Here is a 25,407-nt window from a genome sequence, read left to right on the forward strand (position 1 = left end):
TTAATTACAAGATGCCATATTTTAAAATGCTGTCTGTAATTATTTTAATGTCATATATCATTAACAAAATATCAGATTTTATTTGAGGAATTTATTTTAACTCAACATATTTTTCTCCCTCTTTAAAAATAAGATAAAAGGAAAATCAGTTTAAAGATCTTCAAGTTGTGTTCGTTACCCCAATATGCTTGGAAGAACTGAAGAACAATGCTGTTTCTTTCACAGTTGACAGTCATTTTAAACTCATACATATACAATTACTATAACACTTTTATTTGATTCACTTGCATTAATATATTTTTGTTTTATAAGATGTAAAGCTATGAGCAGGACTATTTAAGCTCTTTTATTCCTAAAAGAATGAACATCCAGTGAAACTATTGTTCTTTTTTAGTCTAACATACCTATTTTCTAAATTTTCTTTTTCTTATTAAATTAATCAATTTGTGTTTTCCATCCCAGTGGTTAGATTTCCCTCCTTTCCTCCCTCCCCAACCTCTGCTAACCCCCATCCAGTCCTCCTCCTTTCTATTTAGAAAAGGGCAGGACTCCCAAGTACATCAGTCAGCCTTGGCATATCAATTTGTTGTAAGACTAGGCACCTCCTCTCCTATTAAGTTTGGAAGAGGCAACCAGCAGGATGGAAAGGGTCCCAAAAGCCAATAAAAAAGTTTTATACTGCCCCTGTTCCCACTGTTAGTAGTCACACAAGAGGACCAACTGTTACATATATTCAGAGGGCCTAAGTCTGTCCCATGCAAGCTCTCTGGTTGGTACTTTAGTTTCTGTGAGTCCCTTTGAGCCCTGCTTAGTTGATTCTGTGGGTTTTCTTGTGGTATCCTTGACCTGCCTGGTTCCAAAAATCCTTCATTCCCCTCTTCTGAAGGATTTCTCAAGCTTTGCCTAATGTTTAGCTGTGGGTCTCTGTATCTGTTTCTATCAGAGGCTGGATGAAGCCTCTCTGATAACAATTGGGCTAGACAAGAGTATATGAGTATAGCAGAATACATTAGAAGTTATTTCTCTTTTTTTTTTTTTTTTTTTTGCCAGTCGTGTTTGGTTCTATCCTAGCTCTCTGGCTGCTCAGTATCTGGGTCCTGGTCCTCCAGGCAGTATCAGAGGTGGGCTCCCTCTCTTTTTATGGGTCTCAAGCTGGACCAATCATTGATTGGCTACTCCTGTAATTTCAGTGCCACCTTTACCCTAGCATATCTTGTAGGCAGGGCAAATTGTAGGTCAAAGGTTATTTGGCTGTGCTGGGACATAATTCCTCCAGTGAAGTCTTGCTTGAATATGGGAGATAGTCAGTTAAGCCTTGATAGCCTTCATTGCTAGGAGTCTACCTGGGGTCACCCTCATAAATTTCTGGGATTTTCCATTGCACTAGGTTTCTAGCTCATCCTAGAGATGCCCCCTGATTCCTCCCCGCACCTGATCCCTTCTGTTCACTTCCCCTTCTAATTCTTCCCCCAGCCTATCTGTAATATCTATTCTAGTTCACCTTCACAGTGAGACTCATGCATCCCCCTTGAGCCCTGCTTGTTACCTAGCTTCTTTCGGTCTTTAGATTGTAGTAGCATGGTTATCCTTTACTTTATGGCTACTACCCACTTATAAGTGAATACATACCATGTTTGTATTTCTGGGTTTGGGATACCTTACTCAGAATGAACTTTTCTAGTTCCATCCAGCTGCCTGCAAATTTCATGATGTCATTGTTCTTAACAGCTGAGTAATAGTCCATTGTGTAAACATACCAGATTGTCTTTATCCATTCTTTAGTTGATGGGCATCTAGGCTGTTTCTAGTTTCTGGGTATTATGAATAAAGCTGCTATGAACATAAATGAGCAAATGTCCTATCTCTTTTCTACATTTTCAAAAATTTCTGATATGTATAAAATATGGAAAAATTCAACATCATACATGAATATAATGTATCTTTACCAGATTAGTTCTTGATTATTGTCTAATATTTTCCTCACTTGCTGAACCCTTCTTATTTCCAACCAATCCTTTTTCTGTTTTCATGATCCAATACTTTTCCAATTTGATGTAATATCCATGAAAACCACTCTGGCCACAATTTATGTAACATGCATAATTTTTAAAATGTAACATACCAAAATCATCTAGAGAGCTTCAATAAACACAAACTGCTGGACCCCACCCATAAAGTTTGTGGCCAAGATCTAAACCACAGTAGTACTTAAAGATCCATCTTCCTAAATTCCTAACAAGTGAAGACCATCTGCTAAAGGTAATAAGAAAACCTCTGGAGGACTGTTGAGATATTAATCTTCCATATTCCAATAAGAATGTATAGTGTACATATTATTATGTGCCTTTCAATGTAAAAAATTAAAAATGCTACTTAATGGCAGTTTAGCATCATTAATTCTTTCCATCTTTGTAATGTAGGCTATCACCAACCTTTCCAATACTGAGACATTTGTCATAGTTTTCAGCATATTTGGACTTGATGTAACTGACAGGAGCTTAGCAAGAAAATGCACTGAAAACTGATTATTTCTTTTCCTTATAAGTAGAAGTAACATAAACAGTAGGTAGCTTATATTCCCTTATGTAGCAGCAGAAGAAGATTGAAATTCTAGTTTCACACAGCTAATCCCCTGACTTCCCAAATATAAATGCTTATAAGATTTGTAATATGATTTGAGTATTCATTGCAACATACTAGATCTTATATAAAAAGTTGTGTAAGTATGTTTTTAGCACATAAAATTGGAATTAATTTCGAGTTTATAATGTAAAAATCTTTGCTCTTTCATTATTTTCAGACTTAAATGTTTTTATTAATTATTTTTAAAAATTTATCATTGAAAATTCTTAGAATTTCTTTCTTACACATATATATTGTTCTATTTTCTCTCTTTTCAGATTCGGTGGCACAAATTAAATCTTTTAATTGGAAAAAATGTTTATTTTCTCAAGAATCTATCTATTATTATTTTTTCCAAGTAAAAGTGTTATCTGTTCACTGCTTTAAATCTGCCAAAAGGTAACTGAAAAATGGTAACTAAAAAGTACAAAATAGTAACTCTGATCATATTTACACATGAATTGTGTACTTCTAAATGAAAATCAGAAACCATTCAAGAATCAAAAATACTTATTATTACCTTCCACAGAAAAAACTATATTTTTTTTATAATTTCTTCTAAATATAACAAAAGTTGGAACATTAACTTATTTAGTACTTCAGGTAAAAATTTATAACTTTTACCCTACTTTTATTGCTTATGTTGTATTCTCAGATAGCCATAATAAAAACGTCACATAGTAAATTACTTAAACAGTACTAAAGTAATTTATTCCATTTTCTTTTTTTTTTTGGTTTTTCGAGACAGGGTTTCTCTGTGTAGCTTTGCGCCTCTCCTGGGACTCACTTGGTAGCCCAGGCTGGCCTCGAACTCACAGAGATCCGCCTGTCTCTGCCTCCCGAGTGCTGGGATTAAAGGCGTGCGCCACCACCGCCCAGCAATTTATTCCATTTTCATATACAAAAGTTCAAAGACTTAAGTGCTGTCCCAGTTTTTCCAATGAGATTTAGCACCACAAACAGGATGATTTAAACTCATTGAACACCACATCCCACACAACAATATATTTTATAATAGTTTAGAACTCAGGTTGTCACCAAGTATAATTAATCTACCAAACCAAAGACTGAACTAACAGTTTTATATGGTGATTAAACTGTGAAATGGGCACCCGCTCTCTGGGGCTCTACACTAGGGCACACAGGCCTATCAGATTTACTAGAGGCAAGGGTAGTTCAAGGGACCCCAGGGAAGACACTGGATACTGCCTGCAACAGCCCTTTAAAGCTTCCAGAAACCCCCAGACTACATCACCATCCCTGGGCTCCAAATCCTAACCTAATACTTGAAAGAAGTGTTCAGCTTTACCAGAAGCTAGGCAGGACCTAGGAACCCAAGACTTCTATATTTCCAAAGGTCAGTAATGATGTAGGAACCCCAGGCCAGAAAGAAAGAGAAACCAAGGAGTAAAACACCCATCCAACAAAGACAAATGCAGGGATCAATGCCTAGATCTAGATCCCAAATCCAGATGCTTAAACACCAGTGTAAGAACATAATCAATAACAGAGAGGCAATATGGCATCACCAGAGCCCAGCTATCCTACAACAAAAAGACCTGAACAATCCAACACAGCTGAAGCCTAAGAAAATGATCTTAAAATGATTTTATGAATATGATAGTAATCCTTAAAGAGGATATGAACAAACCCTTAAAATTTTGAGGGAAAGATAAACAAGAAATGGAAGAAATCAATAAATCCCTAAAGGAAGTCCAAGAAAAAACAAACAAAGACATCAAGGAAACTGAGATCTGAAAATGGAAATGGAAGCAGTAAAAAGAAAAACATAGGAAATCCTGAAAATGGAAAATCTGGTCAAGTGAACAGAAACTACAGATGTAAACATCATGAACTGAATACAGGAGATGGAAGAGAGAATCTCAGGCATTATGATACCATAGAGGTAATAGATTCATCAGTCAAAGAAATTTTAAATCTAAAAATTTCCTAGCAAAAACCACTCAGGAACTCTAGGACACTATGAAAAGACCAAAACTAAGAAAAATAGGAATAGAAGAAGGAGAAGAAACTCAGCTCAAAACCACAGAGAATATATGTAACAAAATCATAGAAGAAAAATTTTCCAATCTAAAGAAGTAGATGCCTATAAAGGTATAGAAACTTAAAGAACATGGTATAGAGGATCAGAAAAGAAAATGCTCACCACATCATAATCAAAACACTAAATATACAGAACAGTGAAAAATATTAAAACTCACAAGAGAAAAATGCCAAGTAACAAATAAAAGCAGACCTATTAGAATCACACCCAACTTCTCAATGGCAAGCCTAAAATCCAGAAGGGCCTACACAGATTTGTTACAGAAATCAAGAGACCAGGGATTTCATTCAAGATTACTATACAAGAAAACTCTCAATCACCATAGATGGAAAAAAAAAAAGGTATTTCATGACAAAGTCGAACTTAAACAATATCTATCCATAAATATAGCCCTATACAAGGTACTAGAAGGAATATTCCCACCCCAGGAAGTTAACTACATCTACAAAAACACAAGCAATAGATAATCTCAGAACAGCTAAACTCAAAGAAGAAACACACACACACAGTACCAAAACCAACATCAAAATAACAAAAATATTTAACAATCATTGGTCACTAATGTCCCTCAATATCAATGGCCTCAATTTGCCAGTAAAACAACACAAACTAACATAATGGACACAAAAACAGGATCAAACATTCTGCTGCATTCCAGAAACACACCTCATCATCAAAGACAGACAAGGGTTAGGAAAAGATTTCTCAATCAAATGTACCTAAGAAGCAAGTTGGTGTAGCTATCCAAATATTTAAAAAATAGACTTCTGAACCAAATTAATCAAAGAGAAGGAGAAGAACATTTCATATTCATCAAAGGAAAAATCTACCAAGATGTCTCAATTCTGAACATCTATGTTCCAAATGCAAGGGTACCCACACTTGTAAAAGAAACATTACTAAAGCTTAAATCACACATAGAATCCTAAACAATAATAGTGGGAGACTTTAACACCCCTCTTTTATCAATGTGCAGGTCACACAGACAGAAACTAAACATAGAAATAACAGAACTAACAGACTTTATGACTCAAATGGACCTAACAAATATCTGCAGAACGTTTCACACAAACATAAAATAATGTACCTTCTCAGCATTGCATGCAACATTCTCCAAAATTGAACATATACTTGGCCACAAAGCAAGTCACAACATATACAAAATGACTAAAATAAGCCCCTGTATCTTCTTAGACCACCATGGATTAAAGCTGGATTTCAAAAACAACAGAAACAACAGAAAACTGAAAAACTCAAGGAAACTGAAAAACTCTACATTGAGTTAAACTGGGTCAAGGAAGAAATAAAAAAAAACAAAGAAGTTAAAGAATTCCTAGAATTCAATGAAAATTAATGCACAATATATCTAAACTTGTGGGACACAATGAAAGTGGTTCTAAGCACTAGCACTAAATACCATCTTAGCACTAAATACCATCATGAAGAATTTGGAGCGATTTCATACTAGCAACTTATCAGCACACCTGAAAACTCCAAAACAAAAAGAAGCAGACACAGCTAAAATGAGTGGATGGCAGGAAATAAATTGAGGGCGGAAATCAATAAATAGAAATGGAACAAAACAAAGAATCAATGAAACAAAGAGTCGGTTGTTTGAGAAAATCTACATAATAGATAAACCCTTATCCAAATTAATTAAAAGGCAGAGAGAATATCCAAATCAAAGAAATCAGAAATTAAAAGTGGAACATAAAGACAGGCTCTGAGGAAATCCAAATAATCATTAGGTCATACTTCAAATACTTATACTTCACAAAAACAGGAAATTCTAAAAGAAATGGACAAATTTATTGATCAACACTACTTACCAAAGTTATATCAGGATCAAATATACAATTTAAATGGACTGATAACACCCAAGGAAATCAAAGCAGGCATTAAAAGTCTCCAAACAAAAAAAAAGAAAAAAAAGAAAAAAAGAAAAGAAAAAACACAAGGCCAGATTTCTATCAGACTTTCAAAGAAGAGCTAATATCAATACTCTTCAAATTATCCCAGAAAATAGAAACAAAAGGAACATTGCCAAATTCTTTCTATGAGGCCACAGTCACCCTGATACCCAAACCACACAAATAATCAACAAAGAAAAATAATTACAGATCAATTTCATTCATCAACATTGATGAAAAATACTCAATAATATACTAGCAAACTGAATCCAAGAACACATCAAAAAGATAACCAACATGATCAAGTAGGCTTTATGCTAAAATGTAGGGATGGTTCAACATATGAAAATCTGTCAATGTAATCCACCATATAGACAAACTGAAAGGAAAAAAAGCCACATGCTCACTTCATTAGAAGCTGAAATAGCCTTTGTCAAAATGTAACACCCCTTTATGATAAAAGTGTTGGAGAGATCAGGGAAAAAAGGAATATGCCTATGCATAACAATAGAAATATACTGCAAGAGAATAGCCAACATCAAATTAAATGGAGAGAAACTTTAAGCACTCTCACTAAAATCAGGAACAAGCCAAGGTTGTCCACTCTCTCCATACCTGTTCCATATAGTACTTGAAATTCTAGCCAGACCAAGGGAGAACAACTAAAGGAAATCAAAGTATACAAATTGGAAAGGAAGAAGTCAAAGTATCATTATTTGCAGATGATATGATAGTATACAAAAACCTGACCAAGGAACTCCTACGGATGATAAACATCTTTCATCAAGTGGCTGGATACAAAATTAAGTGAAAAAAATTAATAGCCCTCCTATATATAAATGATAAATGGGCTGGGTAAGAAATTAGAGAATCAACACTCTTTACAATAGCCTAAAATAATATAAAATACTTGTTACTCTAACCAAGCAAGTGAAAGTCCTGTGTGACAAGAACTTCAAGTCTTTGAAGAAAAAAATGAAGAAAATATCAGAAGATGGAAAGATCTCCCATGCTCATGGATTAGTAGGATTAACATAGTAAACATGGACATCTTACCAAAAGAAATGTACTGATTCAATGAAAGCTCATTAAAATCTTAACACAATTCTTTACAGACCTTGAAATAACAATACTCAACTTCATAAAAAAAAAAAAAAAGCAAAGAACAGGTAAAGCAATCCTGTACAGTAAAAGAAATTCCAGAGGTATCACCATCCCTGATTTCAAGCTCTACTACAGAGCTATAGTAAGAAAAACAGCATGACATTGGCATAAAAACAAGCAAGTGGATCAATGGAAATGAATCACAGACCTAGATGTAAATCCACACACCTATGGACACCTGATTTTTAACAAGAAGCCAAAATTATACACTGGAAAAAAGAAAGCATCTTCTACAACTGGTGCTGGTCCATTTGGATGTCAGCATATAGAAGAATGCAAATAGGTTCATACCTATCACCCTGCACAAAACTCAACTCCAGGTGTATCAATGACAACATAAATCCAGGTAAACTGAACCTGATAGAAGAGAAAGTGGGAAATAATTTCAAGTGCATTGGCACAGGAGAAAACTTCCTGAACAAAACACCAATAGCACAGGCACTAAGAACAAAAATTAGTAACTGGAGCCTCATGAAATTGAAAAGTTTCTGTAAGGCAAAGGACATTGTCTTTAGGATAAAACAGCCACCCACAGAATGGGAAAAGATCTTCACCAATTCCAGATCCAATAGAGGGTTTATTTCCAAAACATAAAATGAACTCTAGAAACCAAATAATTCAATTTAAAAATGGAGTACAGATATAAACAGAGAATTCTCAACAGATGAATCTCAAATGGCTGAGAAACACTTTAGGAGATATAAAACATCCTTAGCCACGAGGGAAATGATAGTCAAAATGACTCTGAGATTCTGTCTTACACTTCTCAGAATGGCTAAGTTCAAAAACACTATCTATCAACTGCTCATCCTGGAGAGGATGTGTAGCAAGCAGAGGACTCCTCCACTGCTGGTGGGAGTGCAAACTTGTACAGCCACTTTGGAAATTGATATAGCAGTTTCTCAGGTTAAACAGGGATCAATCTACCACATGACCCAGCTATACCACTCTTGAGCATATGCCCAAGGTTTGCCTAATCATACCACAAGGACAACAGCTCAACTATGTTCATAGCAGCTTTGTTTGTAATAGCCAGAACCTGGAAACAACTATATATTCTTCAAGTGAGAAATAGATAAAGAAAAAGTAGTATATTTACAGAAGAGAGTATTACTTATCTGTTAAAAACAAGGACACCGGGATATTTGAAGGCACATGGACAGAATTACAAAAAAACCCCAAAACCAAAAAAATCATTCTGAGTGAGGTAACCCTGACTGAGAAAGCAACCATTATATGTACACACTCATAAGTTGATAATAGCTCTAATGTAAAGGATAATTATGCTACCATCCAGACCTAGATAGACTGGGTAACAAGGAGGGCTCATGGGGGAATGCTGAATCTCTCTGGGAAGGAGAAATAGAAGAGATTTTGTGAGTGGCCTGAGGATGGGTGGGGATGGAACATGAATGATCAGGTTGGGGCTAGGTGTGGAGAGGGAGAATACTGAAAGAGATTCCTGGAAAGAGGGGGCATTTTGGGGTCAGACAAAAACCTAATGCAAGGGAATCTCCCAGGAATCCACAAGGATGACCCCAGCTAAGACTCCTAGAAATAGTGGATACATAGCCTGAACTGGCCATCTCCTCTGACCAGATTGGTGCCTAGCCCAGTTGTCATTAGGGAGGCTTCATCCAGCATCCGATGGAAACAGATACAGACTCACAGCCACATGTTAGGTTGAGTTTTGAGAATCCTGCAGAAGAGACAGGGAGCTTAAGGACACCATAAGAAACCTCACAGAATCAACTAACCTGGGCTCATAGGCACTCACAGAGACTGAAAGGACAACCTGGGAGCCTGAATAGGTCTGACCTAGGTGCTCTTCATATATGTTACAGTTTTGTACATGGTCCTCTTGTGGGACTCCTAACAGTGGGAACAGGGGCTGCCTTCTACTCTTATACTGTCTTTTGGGACTCTCCTCCTGTTCATCTTGCCCAGCCTTAGTACATGAGGAGATGTTTTAGTCTTAATGCAACTTGATATGCCATGTTTTGTTGATATTCATGGAAGACCTGCCATTTCCTAAACAGAAAAGGAGGAAGAGTGGGTTGAAGTTGGGAAGAGCGGTGGGTGGGGAGTTAGACTGGGAGGAATGAGGGGAGGGGAAACTGGGGCCAGGATGTAAAATAAGTAAATAAAAAACATATATAAATGAAAGGTAGCACTATTTTTGAATAAAATATGTTTATATGTTGAGTTATTAACATCCTAATGCTATGTCTGCTACATGTGAACATTTTACCTTCAAGCAAGTTAATAAGCATTACCAATTCATGGTTGAAAAAGCAAAAATGTAGCTGGGAGGTGGTGGCACACACCTTTATTCAAGCATTCAGGGGACAAAGGCAGTCTGATCTCTGAGTTTGAGGCCTATCTGGTCTATAGAACAAGTTCTAAGACAGCCAAGGTCATACAGAGAAACCTTGTCTTAAGAAGAAAAAAAAAAGAAGAGAACACAGGCTGAGAGGAGAGAGAGAGAGAGAGAGAGAGAGAGAGAGAGAGAGAGAGAGAGAGAGAGAGAGAGAGAGAGAGAGAGAGGTGAGATGGCAAAGCACTTCACTCATTATGAAGTTATTTTACAAACAAAATGATGAAAAAAAGAATAAATCTCTTTTCTTTGTGTTATTATCTATTCTTTTCCCAACGTTAGGTACAGAGGTAAGCGGCAAATAAGTGTTCAGGTTTTATTTAGCAATATTTTCAACACTTTAAATTGACATCAGTGCATGTCAGCACAGGAGTAGTAGTTGGAAGCCCATTTGACTGTCCTAGCCGTTCACATCTTATGATGCCAGAAACCATCCTAATTATTCTCACCTGAGAAGTCAGGGTACATCGTATATTTAAATAACATATTTGTATAATGCTTAGAAACTTAGTATTTTCACTGTAAATTTTTCTTTTTAAACTTGCTGAAGCTCAAGCTCACCATCATCCTTTACCTTCACCCCATAGAGGGAATTTTTATTTTTATTCATGATTCCAATATAGACTTTGCTTCCACACTTTAGAAGCTTACCTGTGCTTCAGTCTCTAATTCTCAAAATTGGAAGCAAATATCTTTTGTATGTTTCCACTTACAGTCCCCAAACTTGAAATGCTTCCTTTTACTCTAACTGTAGTTTGGCTTCTTGATTTATCTGTAAGCTGTGTGTAAGTTTCCCTTCCGCAAAGAATATCTTTGTCTATAAGCTTCTAATTATGTAAATATATAAGCATTTACATAATTATCAGTATTTGCTACAAAAATCAAAGGTTCATTTTATTGAGACTTACATTCTACTACAAAATCCTTCTAAGAATTTTTATACTTGCATATTGTGACCTAAATGCTTACTCTTTTCCAAAATTTATCTGTTGAAAAGGCCTTTGAGAGATGACACTGAGAAGGCAGAGCCCTCATCAATAAGGATTCCATAAAAAAGAAGCCCATTGGAATTTGATTTGTCCTACACAAGAGGACGCTTGAGGAAGTCTGAAAATGGCTTCAGCAGACACTGCCCTTGTCTGACCTTAGACCTCCAGCCTCCTGAACTTGATGACTTAAATTTCTGTTACCCATTCTACAACAAGTTGCTATAGCAATGTTAGTAGACTTAGACAGCCTGCCTGTAAGAATCATGTACTGTTGTTATATTTTGCCTCCCAGATTTTCCTCCATGCAATTAGTTTAGGTATATTGTTCAATATATATGGCTAAGAGCTTGTAGTAATTGGAGTCTTGAGTGATATGGAAGTGGCTTGCCATCCTTTCCAGTTTCTATGGTCACTTTATCCCTAATGTGGCTCTTGTCATGCCATCAAATCTATATTCTGTAACTTTTGGATGTGAGAAATAAAAACCATCCCAGATACTCCCAAAGACTCTGCTGGCTCGTTGAGCTCTGTGGACACCTTGAGAAGATGTTCTCCTCTGAGTTTCTTTGTTTATTTCTCTACTGATTTTCTTTTTCTTCTTTCTTATTTATATTTTGTAATGTAATTATAGCAAAACTGAATTATTTTTCAACAAGGTCAAAGATATAAGGTAAAAACTTAGAAATTTTCAACATAGGAAATTTTTTTTAAAGTTATTATACTCAATATTTTCCTACATTTCAGTAGGAATTCAGTATTAAGCAATACTGGAAAATGCTTCTTCAAATATACCTTTACATGTGCTTTTTGTCTATATAGGTATTAATGATTTCTTTATATCTAATTTTCTGAAATGTTACAGTAAGGCACAAACTCAGAGAATGATTACAGATATGATAAGAGTCTAATCCATTAACTGTCAAGATGTACATGGAATGTTTTTTTTATTTGCATTAAGTACATACATATGATCAGCAATAGGAGATCTAGGCTAATTTTTAGATTCAAAGTTGACAAGATTTGCTTATCCTTGGTTTGAACAAGACTCTAAGAGAGGGAATGAAAAGATATTCTCAATATTTTAGTGAATAACTGAACAATATTAACTGCTCTTGAGAAATTCAATGTAAAGGTGTGTGGAGAAAATTGAGTGTATATTGTACAAATTGTACATAAGCTTTTATTCAGGATGTAGGTACCTTCAAGTTTTAGTAATTCAGTGAAATCACATGAGAGCAAAAGAAATAAAGTTGCTGTGGTTTAAGGGTTTAAGGGTGTCTTCCTAAAGGTAAAGTGTTTCTAAGATGATACTATGTGCAGATCAGACCTTTAAGATGTAAATAAGCCACGAGGGATCTCCCTCACTGCTAGGATAGTAGCCTTCTTAGGAGCTCATATTATTGGGGTTAAGCCTATCAGAAACAATTCTTACCTGCTTCTCTTCTTGTGTTCAACAATGTGAAGGTACAGTAAAGAGGCACTAGATACCATTCCTTGACACAAATTTCCCAGCCTTTAGATCAATGATAGAAAAATTTAGTTATTCACAGGCATAGGTGCTTGGTTGTATATATGAGCTAAAGGAAGGGTTTTAAGGATCTGGCCTATGAGTTTTGCAATATTTAATATACAATATTTATGTTAGGAAGTAAAAATAGTATATTAAAAATTGTGAAATGAAGTAAATAGTGAGGTAAGATCTCTCAAAAGGAATGGCCACATTTCCAACAAAGAAAGGAAAGAGGACAAATGTTTTAAGAAATGGAGAACAATGGTATGACATACTATCAGATTCTAAAGTAAGGCAAGGTAATACACATACTGAAGGAACCTATATAACTCTTCCCAAAAATTCACAGTTATTTAAAAAGGGAAACTGGATAGAGAATAGAAATATCAAGTCAAGCTGGTTGAAGATCTGATAGATTCCAATATCTTAACACATTAAAAACAAAGAACTAACTGAGACTTTGTAATAAAAGGGAGACATTCGTTAAACAGATGTGTATTCTGAGATGCAGATTAGTTAATTGACAGCAAACACTTTGAACAGTGCTATTCACAAAATGAATGTTCTCTGGTGGTTGCTACTATAGTTATTAATAAATCTTCAATATAATAAGAGTTATACTTTAAAATAAATAATCATCATTTATTTTTTTGTTTACTATTCCACTTAAAATTTGAATTCTGATAATTTTTCAAGGAGGTACTTTGTTTATTATTGTTGCTTGCATATGTAAACATATGATTTATTTACTGTTTGGGTTCTGTAGAAGTTATCTAAAATAAATGTAATTTATTTAGCATGCCAATTAGAATTTTCCTCTCAGGAGGCATTATTGCATCATTGATCACCAATTTTTAATTTCTTGCTTTACAAATATATAATGTAAATTACAGGACACAAAAGTGATTTGTCTTAGGGTTTCTATTGCTGTGAAGAGACACCATGAACCATAGAAACTCTATAAAAGAAAACATTTAAGTTGGGATAGCTTATTGTTCAGGAATTTCGTGCATTATTATCATGGTGGGAAGCATGGCAATATGTAGGCAGACAAGGTGCTGGAGAACTAACCAAGAGTTTTACATCTGAATCTTCAGGCAGCAGAAAGAAAGTAAGCAAACTGGCCTGACTTGAGCCTCTGAAACCTAAAAGTCCACCCCCAATTATAAACTTTCTCCAACAAGGTCACACCTACCCTTACAAGGCCACATGTCCTAATCTTTTCAAATAATGCCAACCATTATGAGCCTATGTGGGGCATTTTCATCATTTTTTCTTTTTTGTTTTTTAACAAGTAATGAGCTATATAATTGAAAATTTCAGGTGTACTTCTCTGACTATAGTATTTCTTTTCCTACCAAGTGAGTAGTAGGGCTATACACAAAACTGAAACCTTTCCTTATCCAATATTTTAGAATATAATATGTTGCATCAATGTATAAAATGAATTAGAAAAAGAAACGGAAAGATGGATCTAAATTGTCTCATCAATCATTCTCTTTGGCAGTTGTTCAAGGGCCTTTGAAAATATGGTTTCTGGTTGCCCTTTAAATTCACCTACCACTGGATCAAGAAAAAGATAGTTATTTCTTAAACCACTAGTTATTCTTAACCTAAGAATATTTAAGGCTTTATAATTAAATATCTCAGTAGTAAATTTTCCTAGAACTTTTCATGAGTCCTAGGCTATACCAAAGCTATATGTTATTGCTATCCTCAAATCACTGATTATCAGAGAATGTATTATGGTAAATAAGTTGACTAATCCTGGTTTCTTCAAGCCAGTACTGGGTGGAGGAGGTGGCTCAGTGGAGGAAGAACTGTTATTGTTTTTGCATAGGTCCAGAGTTCAGTTCATAACGCACATGTTGGATAGCTCATAACTTCCTATAACTCTAGCTCCAGGGAGACTCAATGTCTCTGACCTCTTTTGGTATTGGCACATATATACACATACTCACACACAGAAAGACATACATGTACACATAATTAAAATAAATCTTTGAAAACAAAAACAATATGGTTACAGTTATCAAATAAAGCACTCTTTACTAAAGAAGGGATAAACTTATCTGCTAGGCTACTGACAATGTTGACAGCAGTCATTTGAGCAGTAGAAATAGGAAAACACAAACTGTAAATTTAATATAATAATTCGAAGTTAGAAAGAACATACTTGGGTGTTGCTGCCTAAAAACACAGAATACCTGTCTCTGTCTTTATTGCTGTATCTTAACAGACTATTGATAATTTCAGCATCAAGTCAATAGACACACATAAAACTGGAATAATTGAGTGTTATATGATCCTATATCATCCACCACACATACACACACACACACACACACACACACACACCACATAAACACACACACACAAGAAGAGAGAGAGAGAGAGAGACAGAGACAGAGACAGAGACAGAGACAGAGACAGAGACAGAGAGAGAGACAGAGGACAGAGACAGAGGACAGAAGCAGAGACAGACAGACAGACAGAGAAGCAGAGACAGAAAATGTAATAAATTCATATATAGAACAATTCTTCTATGTTTATTTCCCGTGTTTCAAGTATGAAAATATTTGCTTCAAATTAGCAAAACAGTTCTACATATGAAATGAATACAGTGATGTATCAATATGTAAAGTCAAACAAAAAGTATGGTAAAACTTTATAAGTGTTCCAAAGGTCAGGAATGACTGGGAAGTTATATAAAATTAGGGAAAGCTACAGGGGAAATAGCCTGAATTTGTAATGACCTTTAAATCAATAAAATGAAAAATAATAAAGTCACCCTTTTTAGTTTTGCTTTTCCATACAGATATCATTTTGAAAGTTTCAGAAAATAGTATGCAGAGAAGGAAAGCTCACTGGGGCCAGACATACAGAAGTGGTGGCTTTAGAATTAACAATTTATGCAGAAAAAACTATTGTTAGAAGAATGTGCTACAGGCAGCCTGTTTGATGAGAAAGACATTGATTCTTATGGCAAGGTATGACAAACGCCAAATCTCAGTTCAGCAATTTACTGAATGTGCTACAGAAGGAAATTCATTTAAATTCTTAGGGCCATAATTTCCTCTTCTTCAAGTAACAGAATGTGAGAATTTAATGAGGGAACAAATGTTAATGCCCCTACCATAGTGCTAGGAACAGACGGTATTTTCAATGATCCAATAAGAATTTATGTTTTTGTGTGTATACATATATAACCATGGCAGTAATATTTGTCTTGTTTGACCTTTCTCAATCCTCCAGTGTTTATACCAGTAAGGGGATTTTTAATCTTAGTATTTATTGTTAGATTTTAAAGGTCATGGTCTCCAAGCAACCTTAATCATTGTTTGATATATTTGAAAAACATATGACTGACTGAGAAATTTAAGCTAAATTCAAATTGAATCAGAAATGCCTAACTCAATGAAGAGTACACTTTTAAATGTATTCAGTATGCTTAAATTAACCCACATTTCTTTATGGAGACACAAACAAACAAACATACAAACAAAATAAGATATTTGAGTTTCTTATGATTTCTAGAATACATATATTCTACTGCTGTGGTGAAACACAGGAAAAAACACGGGGAAGGAAGGGATTATACGATTTGCCTGCCACAGTCCATCCTTCCAAGGAAGCTGAGGCAGAAACCTAAGGGAGGCACTGACACAGAGCCCGGGATAAACGTTTTTTACTGGTCTGTTTCCTGTGGCATGCTCAGCTGCCTTTATTATATAAAGATCAGATTACCTGCCGAGGATAGCACCATGACAGTAGTCTGGTTCTGCTTACATAAATTAGCAATCAAGTAAGTGCCCCACAGACATGAGGAAAGGTTAATCACAGGAGTTCCCACATGAAATTTGCAGGTAAATTGATGAAACTAGAAAATATCATCCTGAGTGAGATAACCCAGACTCAGAAAGACATACATGAGCCTTCACCCAGTAACTGATGGAAGCAGATGCAGAGATTCACAGTCAAGCACCAGGCCGAGCTCCAGGAGTCCGGTCCAGAGAGAGAAGAGGGATTCTATGAGCAAGGGGATCAAGATCATGACAGGGAAATGTACAGACACAATCAAACCAAACTAGAAGGAACTCATGAACTGTGGACCAATACCTGAAGAGCCTCCATGGGACCGGACTAGGCCCTCTGCATAGCTGAGTTATGTAGCTTGATCTGCTTAAGGGACCCCCTAGCAGTGGGATCAGGATCCATCATCACTAGGGCATAAGCTGACTTTTTGGAGCTCACTACCTATTGTGGGACACCTTGCACAGCCTTGGTCCAGAGGGAGGGGCTTTGACCTGCCTCAACTGAGTGTATCAGACTCTGCTGACTCCCCATGGGAGGCCTTGCCTTGGAGGAAGTGGGAATGGGGGTTGGGATGTGAGGGAAAAGCTGCGGGATGGGAGGAGGGAGGGGAGGAAATCTGTGGTTGGTATGTAAAATGAATAGAAAATTTCTTAATACAAAAGAAAAAAAAAGAATTTAACAAATTTAAAAAAAAAAAAAAGAGCTCCCTCTGCCTTCCAAGGTCACAGCACTTCAGTGTTTCCTGTCACTTTCGCTGGGTACTGTCCTCACTGCACACTCTCAACTATGCAGTGATGGCAAAACAGTGCCTTCTCATCGGTTTTTAATCTTTATTTTATTTTATTTTTGTTTTTCTGAGACAGGGTCTTTTGTGTATCTCTGGCTGTCCTGGAACTCTAGACCAGGCTGACCTTGAACCCACAGAGATCTGCCTGCCTCTGTCTCTCAAGGGCTGGGATTAAAGGCGTGTGCCACCACTGCAACATTCTTATCTGTTTTTAAAGATAAAGAAGCTCAGGATAAGATGTTGCACAACTTAAACAAAGCATCCTATAAACTAACACTTTAGTTTGAAATTTTTTTGTCCCTTTTTTACAAAATAAAATATTACTTTTCAAATAATACTGTCTTCCACTTATTTTGATATTTAAACAATTTTAAAATGGCACATTTATCTATATCACCTTATTTGAATTTTGACATATTCTTCATTTCTAAAAATGTTCGTGTACATAGTGAATGTATGTGTATACTGTACTCATGTGTTTGCAGTTGTTTGCACCAATACTCCAGTATGCCGAGACCAGAGGATGTCTGGTATGCTGCTCTGTCCCACTCTGTCCTGTTTGCTGGAGTCAGGCTCTCTCATTGACCCTGGAGCTCTCTGTTATTTTGGCTAGAGTGACTGATAAACAGGTGCCAGTCATCCTCCTTCCTCTGTCTTCACCACTGATCTCTACACACTACTAACATTACAGGTACATGCAGTACCTGGCTTTTTGCTAGGTGCTGAGAATGTGGTACTTAAGCAAGTACTCTTATCTCCCTAGCTAACTCCTCAGTCATGTATTGTTTTATTTTAAAACTCACATTTGCCCTAGAAGGGGAGTTGGCCACGTAATGTTACATTCATTTCAGTCAGTGAAGGTTATGCTTAGAACTATCAAAATTTTCATTTCTAGCTCTGCCACTTACTTTTCTTGGACACATAATTTTTTAGTTCTAAGTATTTTTTTCCAAGACAAGATTTCTCTGTGTGTAACCCTGGTTGTCCTGGAACTCTTATCTGCAGACAAGGCTAGCCTCACAGAAATTCTCCTGCCTCTGCCTCCTGAGTGATAGGATTAAAGGCACATAAAGGCATGTGCCACCACATCTGGCATTAATTCTAAGATTCTAAAGTACTTGTTGAAAGCTACTAGTGGTTCTTGAGAAGCATATATGTATTAGGATCCTGTGCTCTGTGTTGGCTCATTGGTCTATTTCTATAACTTTGTTATATATCCTTTCCAAATTCTGGAAATGATCAGGGGAACAGGCTTTAGCCATAAAACAGAATACATTTAACTACATGAATGGAATACTAAATTTATGAAAATTGATGTCTAAAGTAAATAAACTGCTGGATTTCCTAGAATGAATAATTTAATTTAATCTGATTATAAAACCTTAACATGCCAGAGTTAACATTTTATAGTAAACATTGAATATAACAATAAATTAATTAATCTATGTATTGATTGATTGATTGAGATTCTTAGTCTTCCTTGTAGTAGAACTCATTATGTAGACCTGGCTAGCTTCAAACTCAGGAAGATTTGCACCTCAACACATTTGTCCCAATGCTGTATAGCTTGGACATACAAAAATCATCTTTAATTTTTACCTCAACAGGCAAGTATAATACATGATTTTTGTTTCCTTTTATTTTGAGATTTACTTTCTGTTCTGTATTTTTGTTGTTTCTTTTATTTTTTGAGATCATAATATAATGACATCATTTCCAAACTTCCTTTTCCTCCCTCCAAATCTTCTCATATATCCCTCACTGTGTTCTTTAAAATTTACAGCATTTTAAAAATTCTTCTCTCATATATTACACCCTGACTGCAGTTTTCGCTCCCTCTCCCCCATTAATCCTTCCATCCCACCTCATTCACTCTTTCTCTTTTCTTTTCAGAAAAGGGCAGGCATCTCAATGATATCAACCAAACACACATATCAAGTTGCAGTAAGATTAGGCATCTCACCTTGTATTTGGGCTGGATGAGGGAACCAGTATGAATAATACGGTCCCAAAAGCAGGCAAAGGACTCAGAGACAGCCCCAGCTTCTACTTATAGAAGTCTCACAAGAAGACCAAGCTACACAACTATAACATATTTACAGAGGGCCTAGGTCAAAGCCATGCAGGCTACCTGATTGTCAGTTTAGCCTTTGTGAGTCGCTGTCTTAGCTAGGATTTCTATTGCTGTGAAAAGATATCATAACCATGGTAACTCTTATGAGGGAAAACATTTAATTGAGATTGATGCTTACACTTTCAAAGATTTAGTGCATTATCATCATGGCAGGGAGCATGGAGTCTAGGAGTACGGCGAGCGCAAAAGACACGGTACTGGAAGATTCTACATTTTCAGGCAAAGGCAACAGGAAGTGAACTGAGACAGTGGGTGTAGATTAAGCAAAGGAGACCTCAAAGCCACACCCCACAGTGACACACCTTTTTCAACAAGACCATATCTTCTAATATTGCCACTTTCTTTGCAGTCCAATTTCTTTCAAATCACCACAACCTCTATGAGCCTAGGTTACTTGATTCTGTGGTATCCTTGACCGGCCTGCCTCTTTCCTCCCCCCTTCCACAGAATTCTCCAAGCTCTGCTTAGTGTTTGATTGTGGGTCTCTGCATTGACTGTGGGTCTCTGCATCTCTTTTCATCAGTTGCTGGATGAAGCCTCTCTGATGATGATTACGTTAGGGTCCTTTCTCATTCAGGATAATTTTTTCTAGTTCCATTATTTTCCTGAAAATTTGGTGATGTTAATTTTTTTAACAGCTGAGTAAACTCAATTGTGTAAATGTACCACATTTTCTTTATCCATTCTCTAGTTGAGGAATATCTAGGTTATTTCCAGTTTCTGGCTATTATGAAGAAAAGTACTATGAACACAGTTAAATAAGTGTCCTTCTAGTAGGATGTAGCATCCTTTGGATATATGCCCAAGAGTGGTATAACTATGTCTTAAAGCAGGTTGCTTTCCAATTTTCTGAGAAACTGCCATATTGATTTCCAAAGTGGCTGTATAAGTTTGCTTGCCTATTAGCAATGGAGAATTGTTCTCTTTGCTCCACATCCTCTCCAGCATGAGCTGTCACTTGTTTTTGATCTTTCAGCCATTCTGACGAGTGTTAGATGAATGAAATTTTGTTATATACATCTGTACACACACACACACACACACACACACACACACACACACACATACACACACACATACATTCCACAAAGGTGTTAAAAAACATCTGGGCATAGTGACACATGCTTATATTCCAGAACTAGGGTGGCAGTGATAAGTGGAAACAGGATTCGCTGCCCTGCTAGCATATATTACCTTGTGATCTCCATAACACAAAGAGACCATGTCTCACAAAATATAAGATGGACAGCTTCTGAGGAATGACATCCAAGGCTGCTCTGACTTATGTGCACATCCACATATAAACACATATATGTACATGTATGTATATACACACATATACACATATAATGAAAGAAATTATATACATATAACTTAAGGTGCTAGGGTATTTTCTTGAAATTATAGTCTTTAGATTAATTTTCCTACACTCAAAATATAAATACACATACCGTATCATTTATAATGAATCACTCACAATGTTTTCATCAGTGTGAACTAGATTTTATAATATACTAGTTATCTCATAAAAAGTATGATAAGTATAATTGCATTACTATTGAGTTCTATGTAAATATGAGATGGTAATGACATTTTAGTCCTTTCTTGGGTATTTGCAAAGTTCATGGATTTCACTGGAGTTGGTCTGTTAAATTATAAATGAATTATCAATGCAAGTTTTATTTTTCATTGATGTTTTCAGTACAGCACTACAAAACAGTATTTATCAGGAATGAAATGTAATACAGATGCTTATTTAAAAAAAATCAAGTTAACTAATTCTAATTGTAATTCCTCTTCTTGATGCTTCACTTTTAATCCTTTAAGAGTGAAATCTGACTGCTCTGTTAAATACTTTACATTCCATATTTTGAAATGTCCTAGTGGTAAATACTTCATTCCTAATATCTCTCAAAATTATTTTTTAAAATTTTTTTAAATTTAATTTTACTTATCAGCCATGGATTCTCCTGTCCTCCCTCCTCCCACCACCCCCCTGCCTCCAGTCCACCTCCTCCAAGACAAGGACTCCCCTGAGGATTCAGCTCAACCTGGTAGATTCAGTTGAGGCAGGTCCAATCACCTCCTCCCTTAACCTAGGCTGAACAAAGTGTCCCAGCATAGGGTCTAGGTTCCAAAAAGCCAGCTCATGCACTAAGAACATGTCATGGTCCTACTACCTGTGGGCCTCCTAAATAGTTCAAGAAAATCGACTATCTCACTTATCCAGAGGGCCTGATCCAGTTCCATGGGGGCTCCTCAGCTATTGGTTCGTAGCTCATGTGTTTCCACTAGTTTGGCTATTTGTCCCTGTGCTTTTTCCAATCATGGTCTCAATATCTCTTGCTCATATAATCCCTCCTTTCTCTCACCAATTGGACTCCTGGAGCTCCACCTGGGGCCTGGCTGTGGATCTCTGCATCTGCTTCCATCAGTCATTGGATGAGAGTTCTATCTCGACAGTTAGGGTGTTCTGCCACCCGATCACCAGAGTAGGTTAGCTCGGGATTTCTCTCGACCATTGCCAGTAGTCTATTGTGGGGGTATGTCTGTGGATTTCTGGGGACCACTTTGGACTTTGCTTCTTCCTATTCCTATGGGGTCTTGATTTATCATGGTATCTCTTTCCTTGTTTTCCCTCTCTGTTCTTGATCCAGCTAGGATCTCCTGCTCGCCTAAGCTCTCTTTCCCCTGACCCTTGCCCTTCATTACCCCCACTCACAACCAGGTTGTTCATGTAGATCTCATCCATTTCTCTATCATCGGGTGATCCCTGTGTCTTTCTTAGGGTACTCTTTACTAGGTAGCCTCCCTGGAGTTGTGAGTAGCAGTCTAGTCATCCTTTGCTTTACATCTAGTATCCATCTATGAGTGAGTACGTACCATGTTTGTCTTTCTGAGTCTGGGTTACCTCACTCAGAATGATTTTTTCTAGATCCATCCATTTACCTGCAAACCTCGTGATATCATTGTTTTTCTCTGCTGAGTAGTACTCCACTGAGTATATGAATCACATTTTATTTATCCATTCTTCAGTTGAAGGACATCTAGGTTATTTCCAGGTTCTGTCTCTTACAAACAATGCAGCTATGAACATAGCTGAGTATGTGCCCTTATGCTTTGATTGAGCATTCCTTGGGTATATGCCCAAGAGTGGTATAGCTGGGTCTTGGGGGAGATTGATTCCCAATTTTCTAAGAAAGTGCCATATTGATTTCCAAAGTGGCTGTACAAGCTTGCATTCCCACCAACAGTGGAGGAGAGTTCCCCTTGCTCCACATCCTCTCCATCATAAGCTGTTTTCAGTGTTTTTGATCTTAGTGTAAGGTGGATTCTCAGAGACATTTTGATTTGCATTTCCCTGATGATTAGTGATGTTGAGCAATTTCTTAAATGCCTTTCAGCCATTTGAGCTTCCTCTGTTGAGAATTCTCTGTTTAGCTCTATAACCCATTTCTTAATTGGACTGTTGGGCATTTTGATGTCTAGTTTCTTGAGTTCTTTATATATTCTAGATATCAGCCCTCTGTCAGATGAGGGGTTGGTGAAGACCTTTTCCCATTCTGTAGGCTGTTGCTTTGTCTTGTTGACCGTGTCCTTTGCTCTACAAAAGCTTCTCAGTTTCAACAGGTCCCATTTATTAATTGTTTCTCTCAGTGTCTGTGCTACTGGTGTTATATTTAGGAAGTGATCTCCTGTGCCAAGGTGTTCAAGACTACTTTCTCTTCTATCAGGTTCAGAGTAACTGGATTTATGTTGAGGTCTTTGATCCACTTGGACTTAAGTTGTGTGCATGGTGACAGATATAGATCTATTTACAGCCTTCTATATGTTGAAATCCAGTTATGCTAACACCATTTGTTGAAGATGCTTTCTTTTGTTCATTGTACAGTTTTGGCTTCTTTATCAAAAATGATATGTTCATAAGTGTGCGGATTAATGTCAGGGTCTTCAATTCGATTCCATTGGTCCACATGCCAGTTTTTAGCCAGTACCCCTCCGTTTTTATTACTGTAGCTCTATAGTAAAGCTTGAAGTCCAGGATCGTGATGTCTGTAGTGGTTGTTTTATCGTACAGGATTCTTTTGGCTATCCTGGGTTTTTTGTTTTTCCATATGAAGTTGAGTTTTGTTCTTTCCAGGTCTTTGAAGAATTGTGTTGGTGTTTTGATGGGGATTGCATTGAATCTGTAGATTGCTTTTGGTAAGATTGCCATTTTCACTATGTTAATCCTACCTATCCGTGAGCATGGGAGATATTTCTGTTTTCTGACATCTTCTTCAATTTCTTTTTCAGGGACTTAAAGTTCTTGTTATACAGGTCCTTTGCTTGCTTAGTTAGAGTTACCCCAAGGTATTTTATATCATTTGTGGCTATTGTAAAGAGTGATGTATCTCTGATTTCCTTCTCAGCCTATTTGTCAAATGTATATAGGATGGCTAATGATTTTTTTTGAGTTAATCTTATATCCTGCTACATTGCTGAAGGTGTTTATAAGCTGTATGAGTTCCTTAGTCAAATTTTTCAGGTCACTTATGTATACTGTCATGTCATCTGCAAATAGTGACAGCTTGACTTCTTCTTTTCCAAATTGTATCCCCTTGATCTCCTTATGTTGTCTTACTGCCCTGGCTAGAACTTCAAGTACTATATTGAATAAGTATTGGGAGAGCGGACAGCCTCGCCTTGTTCCTGATTTTAGTGGAATTGCTTTGAGTTTCTCTCCATTTACTTTGATGTTGTCTATTGGCTTGCTGTAAATTGCCTTTATTATGTTTAGGTATGTTCCCTGTATTCCTGATCTCTGCAAGACCTTTATCATGAAGGGGTGTTGGATTTTGTCAAAGTCCTTTTCAACATTCAGTGAGATGATTATGTGTTTTATTTTTTTTTCTTTCAGTTTGTTTATATGGTGTATTACATTGACAGACTTTCATATATTGAACTACCCTTGTATCCCTGGGATGAAGCCTACTTGATCATGGTGGATAATTGTTTTGATGTATTCTTGGAGTCTGTTTTCCAGTATTTTTTTGAGTATTTTTGCATCAATGTTCATGAAAGAGATTGGTCTGTAGTTCTCTTTCTTTGTTGCATCTTTGTTTGGCTTGGGAATCGGGGTAATTGTAGCCTCATAGAAGGAGTTTGGTAATGTTCCTTCTGTTTCTATTGTGTGATACAATTTAAAGAGTATTGGTATTAACTCTTCTTTGAAGATCTGGTAGGATTCTGTGCTGAAACTATCTGGTCCTGGGCTTTTTTTGGTTGGGAGGCTTTTAATGACTGATTATGAGTTATTGTACTATTTAAATAGTTTATCTGGTCTTGATTTAACTTAGGTATGTGGTACCTATCCAGAAAATTTATCCATTTCTTTTAGATTCTCCAGTTTCGTGGAGTAGAGGTTTTTGAAGTACGACCTGATAATTCTCTGGATTTCACCCCACTCTCACCACTGGACAGATCTACCGAATGAAAACTTAACAGAGAAATACAGGACTTAACTGATGGTATGACTCAAATGGACTTAATTGATATCTACAGAACATTCCATCCTAACAAAAAAGAATGTATCTTCTTCTCAGCACCTCATGGAACCTTCTCTAAAATCAACCACATATTTGACCACAAAGCAAATCTCAACAGATACAAAAAAACTTGGAATAACCTCCTGTGTTCTATCAGACCACCATGGTTTAAAGTTATATTTCAACAACAAAAACTACAGAAAGCCTACAATCTCATGGAAACTGAATAATGCTCAACTGTATCACCAATGGATCAAGGAAGAAATAAAGAAAGAAATTAAAGACTTCCTAGAGATCAATGAAAATGAATATACCACAAACCCAAACTTATGGGACACTATGAAAGCAGTGCTAAGAGGGAAATTCATAGCACTAAATGTCCACATAAAGAAGTTGGAGAAATCTCACACTAGTGACTTAACAGCACACCTGAAAGCTCTAGAACAAGAAGAAGTAAAGTCTCCCAGGAAGAATAGAGGCCAGGAAATAATCAAATTGAGAGCTT

Source organism: Peromyscus eremicus, chromosome 15, assembly GCF_949786415.1.
Source record: "Peromyscus eremicus chromosome 15, PerEre_H2_v1, whole genome shotgun sequence".
NCBI lineage: Eukaryota > Metazoa > Chordata > Mammalia > Rodentia > Cricetidae > Peromyscus > Peromyscus eremicus.